The sequence below is a fragment of the Narcine bancroftii genome, unplaced genomic scaffold (genome assembly GCF_036971445.1).
Source record: "Narcine bancroftii isolate sNarBan1 unplaced genomic scaffold, sNarBan1.hap1 Scaffold_48, whole genome shotgun sequence".
NCBI lineage: Eukaryota > Metazoa > Chordata > Chondrichthyes > Torpediniformes > Narcinidae > Narcine > Narcine bancroftii.
Genome location: NW_027212065.1, coordinates 33,120 through 43,222, shown reverse-complemented (window position 1 = coordinate 43,222; position 10,103 = coordinate 33,120). Strand labels below are relative to the sequence as shown.

Below are 10,103 nucleotides of genomic sequence, written 5' to 3'. Positions count from 1 at the left end.
CATTAACATATCTACAAGTGTTTAAAGAGCACAATTTACAGAATATAGCATTCTAATGAAGTGAAAGACTAATTAGCACCAGGCCAGATATGTGATAACCCTCTTATGGGAGCCAACAGGGAAGGGATTCTTTAGGCCCGCTGGTGCACTCTTGGGCTTTCTCCAGGATGTGATGGGATCATTAGGGTATTGGCTGCCTTAAAGGGTGAAAAACTACAACATGCTGTAGTGCAGAGGGACTTAGGAGGGCTTGTGCATGAATCGCAAAATGTTAGGTTGCAGGTGCAGCAGGTTATTAAGAAGGCAAATGGAATGTTGGCCTTCATCGCTAGAGGAATTGAATTCAGGAGTAGGGAGGTAATGTTGCAACTGTATAAGGTACTGGTGAGACCGCACCTGGAGTACTGTGTCCAGTTCTGGTCTCCATATTTGAGGAAGGATATACTGGCTTTGGTGTCGGTCCAGAGGAGGTTTACTAGGTTGATCCCTGGGATGAAGGGGTTGACTTATGATGAAAGATTAAATCGTCTAGGATTGTATTCGCTTGAGTTCAGAAGAATGAGAGGAGATCTTATAGAAACATATAGGATTATGAAGGGTATGGATAGGATAGATGTAGGAAGGTTTTTTGAGCTGGCCGGGGAAACTAAAACAAGAGGACACAGTCTCAAGATTCGGGGGAGTAGATTTAGGACAGAGATGAGGAAAAATAGTTTTTCCCAGAGAGTACTGAATGTTTGGAATTCTCTAACCAGGCAAGTTGTTGAGGCTGCCTCATTAAACATATTTAAAATTCGGTTAAATAAATTTTTACATGATAGAAGAATTAGGGGATATGGGGAGAAGGCAGGTAGGTGGAGTTAGGTCATAAATTAGATCAGCCATGATCGTATTGAATGGTGGAGCAGGCTCGATGGGCCATTTTTGGCCTACTCCTGTTCCTACTTCCTATGTTCCTATCTAATGTCCCACATCAAATCAGTAATGCAATCAGCCACAGGAAACACCACATCATAGAGCCCCACTGCTGTGTGAAGCATTCTGCAGATAATCCACTGTGAGCAGGGAGGATATCAAATTTTTTGCTAAGTGGTCTTATGTTATTCTCTTGTGTATCAAAAATTACTTTAAAAGAATGCACGAGTGAATCTGCTGATTCAGGACATTTCGCATTGTGAATTTTGTTCATAGCCCTCCAGCCCTTCGATTCACGAGTGCACTTTGAACCCTCACAAAGCCACAGTGAGGGCAGTCTTGCATCCCTGGGGCCTTTTCAACAATCACATGCATCTCCTCAACCAATGAGAATTTTCTGGAAAACTAAGTTCATTAGAAGGTTGAATCATTTACAGTTAGTGAAATGAGGAGAGAACTAAAAATAGTAGGTTTAAGAAATATACTTTGGCAACAAGAACATATTGCAATAATGAGACTTCATTGTCTACAGCTTCTTTGGACCACGGAGATTAAGTATGAATGCAGAGGCATAAACCAGCTGTTAACTGAAGTAAACCTCAAAAGTCTGCAGATTGAAGTAAAAACACGATGCTGGAGAAACACAGCTGGTCAAATAGTGTCCTTTATATAGCAAAGGTAAAAGATACATGACCAATGTTTCAGGCTTGAGCCCTTCATCAAGATATGGAAAAATGTTGGAAGGTGCCTGAACAAAATGGGGAGGGGGGGTAGGGGCAGGGGTATGAGCACAGTCCCACAGGCGGGAGGTAATAGGTAGATAAGGGAGAGAGAGGGCACACCAGCAATCAGGGGGAGGAGGGATGGCTCTGTGAATAGAGAGGGAAGGGGGTGGAGAGCAGGTTAATAGAAACCAGAGTACTCATTGTTAATGCCATCCGGTTGGAGAGAGCCCATATGAAAAATCAAGTGTCGTTCCCCAATTTACGGGTGGTCTTGATGGGACAGTGAATGAACCAGTTGTTAACTTTCTGTTTCATTTAGTTAGCAATGAGCTAATGTAGTAATTCCATAAAATCCCACTGTATGACTGAGTAACAACTGACATTTTCATGAAGCTTGCCTGAAACATCTCATTTGTAATGTTGGGTGTTATGTCTTCTGTGCCATAGGTTACTGGGTGGGCATTAATAATTGTATACGCCATTAAACTCAGTTATTTTGCCAACAAATGCTGACCCATTATATCTAAAAGTGATCAAGCATAAAAGAAGGCATCTGGTGATTTTGGTCTTGGGCGATGGTTAAAAAATGGAATAAACAAATTACCAACCTGCTCTTCAATTTATTCTATTTTCCTTTCCACTGACTTGAAATGAAGCCAAAATTCCACTTTTAACTAAAACATCCCACTGGGATCATACAATGCACGCATTAGTACACTGGAAGTATGTCAGATATCCTCTTTCCATGTGCAATATTGTTAAAGTAATGCTGCCATTGTTATGAAGTTCAGTAAAATCCTCATTATCCGAATTCAAGCAACTGGCAAAAAGGGCAGCACGGTTGGCGTAGCAGTTAGCACCACGTTGTTACAGCCCCAGAGATAGGGACCCAGGTTCGAATCCCACGGTGTCTGAATAAAGTTTATATGTTCTCCCTGCGTCTGCTTGGGTTTTCCCCGGGGGCTCCAGTTTCCTCCCATCCTCCAAAACATACCAGAGGTTGTAGGTCAATTGGGTGTAGTTTGGCAGCATGGGTTCGTGGGCTGAAATGGGTTGTTACCGTGCTGTAAGTCTAAATTTAAATTTTAAATAATGCGAAAAATAAATGGGTTTAAAAAAAAATTTAACATTTAAAATCGGCACCTTCTAGTGGTCAGTTTGCTGATCCATGCAAAATACAATCTCAAGCAACCAGAAAATTCACTTATCCAGCATTGGTACTTGAGACTTTTTTTCACTGTTATAAAATCATGGAGAGGCAATAAAAAAAGTTCATGGTCATAGTCTTTTTTTCCCCCCTTCAGGATATGAAGTCTAAAACCAGAGGACACAGATTTAAGGAGAAGGGGGATTTGAAGGAGATCTGAGAGACAATTTTAAAGAGAGTGGTAGGGAGGTGGAATGGGCTGTCAGAGGAAATGGGAGGTGAATGTAATTTAAAAGGCATTTGGGCATACACATGAATGGGAGGGATTCATTCATATACGGGCCAAATAAAGGAAAATGGGACTCGCTCATGTAGACAACTGGGTAGTGGTGCTGACTTGGGCTGCAGGGCCTTTTTCTGTGCTGAATGACAATGTCTTGTCAGTTTTCAGTGTGTGTTGTTCGTATGTGAAAAATTCTTCTTGTGTACCTTGCTTCATGTTGCTGTGTGCTTCTTGGCCCATTTCTCTGCCAATTGAGGGATGCTCTCAATCAAAGATGGGGAAAGGACATCAGTTTTATGTGAATCATCTCAGGAAATTTGACTGCAATAGAGGCACAATATAAATAAAAGCTGTTAGCGTTTATAGGTGTTAAGCTGTAGGTATACACTCCCACACTACTGATGGAAATTCACCCCAATATAACAGTTACAGGTTTAATTTCCCAAATTCTGCTCACTTTAAATGTGAGATTGTTGATTTTTTAAAATTTTGTTTCCACCTACATAGAATGTGATGTGGAATTACAAGATTGAAATCTTCAGTTTTCTGTATTATCAAAATATGGATGACTCTTGGTCAAAATTACATTTCACATTGCTAATTCAATTTCTCCATTAGAATGATATTTTTTCCCACCCACTTCATATCGTTGGCTGAGATTTCAAGTGTTTTGCATCATTTTCAGATGCAAGAAAATGCATTGAGAGAAGTTACCTCACGGTGGTAAAGGAAATCTTAGCCTGCTGAAACAAATTGTGGCTAGCGCAGCGGTTTGACCAATGCTATTACAGCACGAGTGACCCCACGTACGAATCTGGCCCTATCTGCAAGGAGTAGTTTGTTTTCCCTGTGTCTGAGTGCGTTTGCTCTGGTTTCCTCCAACCCTCTAAAAATCGTCCAGGGTTTGTAGGTTAGTTGCTGTATTTGGGTTACACAGGCTCATGGGCCGGAAGGGCCTGTTATAGGGCGATCTCAAAATGTAAATAAAATAAAAACAAGTGCATTTTACATAAACATTACTCACCACTTCAAATTTTTGTGAGCAATATAATCCACCTGTGCCAAGAGAACATTGGTGCATTTAATATGTCTGATGACAAAACTTTCCAACTCCTGCATTCTATGCTTTGATTTATAAAGGCCAGCATCCCAAAAGCCCCTGTAAGTACTGTGGGTCCTGGTGTGGGTCAGACCGACAATCGCGCCAAAACTGTCCGGCTAGGAACCAGTATTGTTCTCGATGCAGCAAGAAAGGCCACTTCGCTAAAGTGTGCCTCTCAAAGCCAGCAGCTCAGCGGCCCTCTATGACCTCCCCCGCGGAACCCTCCACGTGCGCTTGGCGGGCGGTGCCATTGTCCCCGCTATGACTTCCGCCTTCCCTGAACCTGATGGTGCAACATCCGGCCCCGCCAGCGACTGTTGCAGTGTGTGCCCCAAGCACCTGGACCAGCCCCTGCCCTCGCCAGCACTGCTCTTCAAGAACTACAGCAACATCACGTCCGGCTGACGTAATGATGTCACTACCGCCAGCCACGATGACATCACTTTCCCCGGCGCAACAAACACGGCTGGGGAAGGAGGCCAGCTACGTAGTGGGCCCCCATATGCTGCCACCGTCTTGGGCCAGGCAGCGGCCGACACAGAGGGCCCCCGATGACGTTGAGAATGACGTGGTCAACACAGGCAGTGACCAGGCCGCCCTACCAAAGCTCCACACGCCTCCAGGTGCCAACGGCTGCCGCACGCCGCACCCCACTACCGACGTCGACGTGGTCAACACGGGTGGTGGCCAGGCTGCCCTACCAACCCTCCCCACGCCTCCGGATACCATTGACTACCACACACTGCACCCCATGACCGATGTCGATGTGGTCAACATGGGCGATGACCAGGCCGCCCTACCGAAGCCCCCCATGCCTCCGGATGCCATAAATTGCTGCGCACAACCGGAGAGCGACAACTCCGACTCCGAGACAGTCCTGGCTGCTACCACGCAGACCAGGGACATCCCTCACGACCTCGGGTGCTCTATGATGGATGTGTAAGTCAACGGGCAGGTAACGAAGTGCCTGTTTGACAGTGGGAGCACCGAGAGCTTCATTCACCTGAGCATGGCCCACTCCCTGAGATTAAATGTCCACCCCACCACATGCTCGATTGCCCTCACTGCCAAGGATGACTGCTGGTACCCTTGGGTGCTGCTCGGCCGATATAACTGTGGAAGGGGAGTCTTACACGGGGTTCAGGCTCCTGGTCATGCCCAAACTCTGTGTTCCAGTCCTCCTGAGCCTAGATTTCCAGTGCCACCTGCAGAGTGTCACCCCTGCCTTACAACAAGGAGAAGTGTGTGTTTAGCACCACCTGCCTCGCCATCCTGGGGTACATCATGGCCCATGGAGTCATTGGCCCAGATCCAGAAAGGATGTGCCCATTAATGGCTAAAGGCCCTCCGCAGGTGCCTTGGCCTTTTCTCTTATTACTTGCAATGGGTTCCTCGCTTCTTGGACAAGGTCCGCCCACTGGCCTAAGCTACAACTTTTAGGCAGCCTTTATCCGCATCAGGCAAGACATCGTGGACGCCAAGATGCAGACTGTGGATAAGGACTCCCCCTTACAGGTGGAGAGCGATGCCTCCGAGGAAGCCCTTGCCGCTACCCTCAACCAAGAGGGGCACCCTGTCGCTTTTTTCTCCAGGACCCTCCACAGCTCCAAGCTAGGGCATACCGCCATTGAAAAGGAGGCCCAGGCGATTGTGGAAGTGGCCCGCCACTGGTGCCACTACCTGGCTGGCAGGAGATTCACCCTCCTCACAAAACAATGAATCTCGTGTCACACGTATGACAATAAATTCTGATTCTAAATAAATAAACTTACAGGAAAGATGCCAATAAAATTTAGAGTGCAGAGATTTACCAGGATGTTGTCAGGACTTCAGGAGTTGAGTTACAGGGAAAGTTTGAACAGGTTAGGACTTTATTCCCTGGAGCATAGAAGAATGAGGGGAGATTTGATATTTAAAATTAGGAGGGGTATAATAGAGAAAATGCAAAGCAGGCTTTTTCCACTGAAGGTAGGTGAGATACAAACCAGAGGGCATGGGTTAAGGGTGAAAGGGGTGGGGGGGGGGTAGTTTAGGGGAAAATTAGGGCTAATGCAAAGGCGTCTTGGGACCACACTTGGTTGCAGATGCTTCGACCGAACACAGCCACCAGCGCAATTCTAGTGAATGTAACACTTGTGCTGGGAGAAGTGTGACGCTTAGTGGTGAGTATCAAATTGCAGGCTGCATCACCGAGACCTATCCCTGCCTTATAAGGATGATATGCAAATAAAGGGAACGAAAGAAATAATTGAAAATTAACAACCGCAAAAAGAGAAATAAAAGTCCAAACATGGTAGTCGAACTTTTCCTGGACTACTAGTGCAATATAAGATTTTAAAATTTTAGGTCACCATGATGCTAAGGAGCAACCTTGGAGGTTGGGTGAGTGGGAGCGACATGAATTAAGCATACTTACCTGGCAGGGGAGAGACCGTGATCAATAAGGCGGTTCTCCCAGGACGAGGCTATCCCATTGCACTTCGGGTGTGCTGACGCCTGCGATGTCCCCAAATGCGGGATACTCGACTGCAAAATTTGTGGTAGTGGGGGACTGCGTTCGCGCTCTCCCCTGAATTAAAACCTAAAGATAGATCATTATTTGCTGAAACATTGTCATTTAATGGCTTTAATTTTTTTAATGAGTCTATATGTCTAATTTTTAATATTTAGAGTAGGTTTCCAGGCTGTGAGAGGTAATGGAATATGGGGAGTCAAGCAAATGCCAAATAGGAATGAATTAGGATGGGGTGAAGGGATAATGGAATATGGGAAGTCAAACAAGTGCTAAATAGGAAGGAATTAGGATGGGTTGAATAAGGGTGGAGTAAGAATGGAATGTGAGGAAGGGTTCAGCAAGTATAATAGAATAGAGGTCTTATAGCAAGTAGATAGATTTAGCAAGTCTTGTGGGGGTTGAGATTTATGAATAAGAACAAAGACATGACACTTCCTGGTCAACAAGTTTACAGAAAGGCACATAAACACCCAACCCCAACCAACCAATTTTCCCTTGCAACCGCTGCAACTATGCCTGCCTGTCCTGCATTGGACTTGTCAGTCACCAACGAGCCTGCAGCAGACGTGGATATACCCCTCCATAAATCTTCGTCCGCGAAGCCAAGCCAAAGAAGAAACTGCAGAATTACCTAATGCTAAACCAATCCAGGAGGCAGAAGAATGTTAAGGGCGGAGGTACCTCTGTACTGAAATAGAATGTATAAAAAGTTTGGTAAGCCCCAGTATGTGTGTGTATTCCCAGGGTAAGGGGAAGCACCCAACTTTGCACTGTTGTAAAATAAATGTTCTTTGTTCTCAATTTTTGTCTCGAGTGAAATCTGTGAAGGCACCTCTGCTTCTCACACAGGCTCGTGTAATTCAGGAGGAAGATGTTCATTCATTTTTAAATAATTATGTATTTATCTTAAATTCCTCGCGTTTTGATGTTCAATACAAAATAAAAATGTATAATGATTTTAAAATAATTTGTTCTGAGTTGTGGATGTGTGCATGTCGATTTACTTTGTGCACTGGCTGCCTCAGTGATGAAATTTAATTTTATGACTCTTCAATGGCTGGCAGAAGATGAAACTGGAACTAGAGATCAATAACACCTGCAGTTGTTGGGAGCCAGCACCATACAGAAATTCAGGGGCTCTTACTTCCTGTGGATGTTGCATAACCCCACCATATTTGTCCATTCCACATGTGGCTCTTTGACATATAATGTGCGACGACAGGCTGAGACAGGAAGTATGTTGGCTGAGACAGGAATCGTAGAAGCCGGTAATTTTAGTTGGCACGATAAACTGTCGTTCAGCTCTCACATGTCTGAAGCTTATCGTACGTGGCCACTGCTGGTCCCTGCATTACGTTTTTGTATTTTCTCCATACTCTGTACTATTTGACTACTTTCATACAGTAAAGCTCTCAGTATCTGGCACTATGAGAGGAAGTGTATTTGCCGGTTGCTTGAGATTGTGTGTTGTGTGATTGGTCAACTAATGGTGAGAATTGCCAATTTTAAACTTTTATATTTTTTATACCTATTTATTTTCTGTGATTTCTTTTGCTGGTTGCTTGAGGCTGCCAGTTGCTTGAATTCAGATAATGAGGATTTTACTGTGCTACTAAAAATGTTTATTAATTATTATTTCACTACCTGTATGAGTTGGATTGCCTGGATATCATGTAGAACAAAGTTGCTTAATGCATTTTGTTACATGTGACAATAAAATTATTCATGTTAACTCAGTGGGCCAAATGTGATCTTATGGAATTTCTTCACATAGAGTAGTGGGAGTGTGGAACAAGCTGCCAGCTGAAGTGGTGAATATGGACTCAATTTTAACATTTAAGAAAGATTTGGAAAAGTAGGGAATGGAGGGATATGGACTGGGTGCAGGTCAGTGGGACTAGGTAGAATAATAATGTGTAAAAACACAAATGCTGAGGAGCTCAACATGTCTTGCAGCACCTGTAGATGTTTCAGGCCTGAGCCCTTCTTTGAGGTATGAGTAAAAAGCACGCAGGTGCCTGAATAAAGAGTGCGGAGGGAAGAATGGGCAGAGGGAGGAGCACAGACCAACAGATATGAATTGGATAGAGATGGTACTCAGGAGAGAGGAAATGTGATAATTGACTTGGGGGGGGGGGTTTGGGGCTCTGTGGAAGTAGAGCTGTGGAAAAGGAGACAGAGAGAAAACAGAACAGAGAGAGCGGAATGAGGAAAAAGCGACAGGGGAAGAAGGTTTAATGAAAACCAGAGAAGTCGATGTTAATGCCATCCAGTTGGAGGTGCCCAAATGGAACATGAGATGATGTTCCTCCTATTTGCACCTGGTCTCAGTCTGATGGTGGGTGCATAAGACCATGGGTAGACATGTCAGCAAGAGAATGGGATGGGGAAATGAAATAGGTGGCCATTGGGAGATGTATGCTATTGTGGTGGACAGAGCTGAGGAGTTCAACAATCTCCCAGTCTGTGTCCAGTCTCTTCAGTGTAGAGGAGACCACAGCAGATGGTCTCAGTAGATGACCCCTGCAGATTCACAAGTGAAATATTGCTTCACTGGGAAGGACTGTTTGGGCCTTGAATGGTGGTGAGAGAGGAGGAGAGGGTGCAAGTGGAGTGGTCCAGTGGTCATAGGGGTAGGTGCCAAGGATGTGATTGGTGGGAAGGGAGAAGAGAATGAGGGAGAATTGGAGGGAGTGGTTCCTGTGGAAGGCAGGAAGGGGAATAAGTATCTGGTAGTGGTAGGTGGCAGAAATGGTGGAGGAGAGGCTGGTGTTGGATGCAGAGGCTGATGGAGTGGTAAGTGTGGATGAGAGGAATCCTGTCCTTGAAACGCATGTGGCAGAGGGGCCAGGGCAGATGTGTGGGTAATGGAGGATGGTGATAGAGGGGAAGATACATTGTTTGAAGAATGAGGACATCTCAGATGTGATGGAATCAGCGGAATTGAGAGGAAGGAATGGAATCCTTACAGGGCACAAGTTATGTTGTCGAGGGCACAAGTTATGTTGTCGAGGTAGCTGTGAGAATTGGTGGGTTTGTAGATGTCGTCGATGGTTTATCTCTCGAGATGGAAACCAAGAGATCGAGAAAGGGGACAGTGTTGCTAGAGATGGACCAAGTGAATTTGAGGTCGAGGTGTAAGTTGGCAGCAAAGAGGATAAAGTCAATGAGTGCATGAGGCAACACAAAAGTGGTCATCGATGAAGTGGAGGAAGAGTTGAGGGGCCTTGCATACGTTGGCTTGTACCATGGACTGCTCCACGTAGCCAACAAAATGGCAGGCATAGTTGGGACCCATGCAGATACCCATGGCTATTCCTTTGACTTAGAGAGAATGGGATGAGTCAAAGGAAGTTATTGAGGGTGAGGGCAAGTTATCACCCAGAGGGGGGTGGAGGGGACTGGTTGATTCCATT

General features: G+C 45.1%; 1 non-coding gene across 1 annotated transcript; it reads left to right on the top strand.

The window, feature by feature from the left end:
* Positions 1-6,580: 6,580 nt before the first annotated feature.
* Positions 6,581-6,744, top strand: LOC138750978 (U1 spliceosomal RNA). The gene has a single exon (XR_011349647.1). It is a non-coding gene; the product is annotated as a U1 spliceosomal RNA (small nuclear RNA).
* Positions 6,745-10,103: the final 3,359 nt, after the last annotated feature.